The following is a 579-nucleotide window of genomic DNA, read 5'->3' on the forward strand; positions in this document are numbered from 1 at the left end:
TATAAGATGTTTACGGACAGTCCCGATTCAACATTGATTTAATCAATTCAAATATCTGGTACTTGCTTTCGCCCGTGACTTCGTCTGCGTGATATTAAAAAATAATAAAATAATCTATGTTACTCACTGATAACGTAGCTTTTTAATGGTGGAAAAATTATCTACTAGTCATAGTTTTTGTTATTCTGACTGACTAAATTACTAGCCTGGTAAAAAATATGTACAAGATTGAAATCCTGATTTCGTTCGGATTACTATTCGATAGTAAAATACAATTTTCTTTATTATTTCTTGCAACAAAACAGTAATATCAATCAAGCAACTACTTCGTGTGTGATTTTTTAAATTCATGTTTGTTCACTGAGATATCTCTAATATTTTAAACTCACCTATAATACCAAAGTTCAATTAAAATGACTTTCTAAATATTTTTTTTTATAACATAAGGTGGCAAACGAGCAAACGGCCACCTCAATCCGCCAAAATAGCGAAGCGACAGCTGCCCATAGACATCCACAATTACAGATGCATATCCTCCACCGTCAAATCCACTTCCTCTTCCCATCCTCTTCTTGTGAG

Source organism: Papilio polytes, unplaced genomic scaffold (assembly GCF_000836215.1).
Source record: "Papilio polytes unplaced genomic scaffold, Ppol_1.0 DF824325.1, whole genome shotgun sequence".
NCBI classification, from domain to species: domain Eukaryota; kingdom Metazoa; phylum Arthropoda; class Insecta; order Lepidoptera; family Papilionidae; genus Papilio; species Papilio polytes.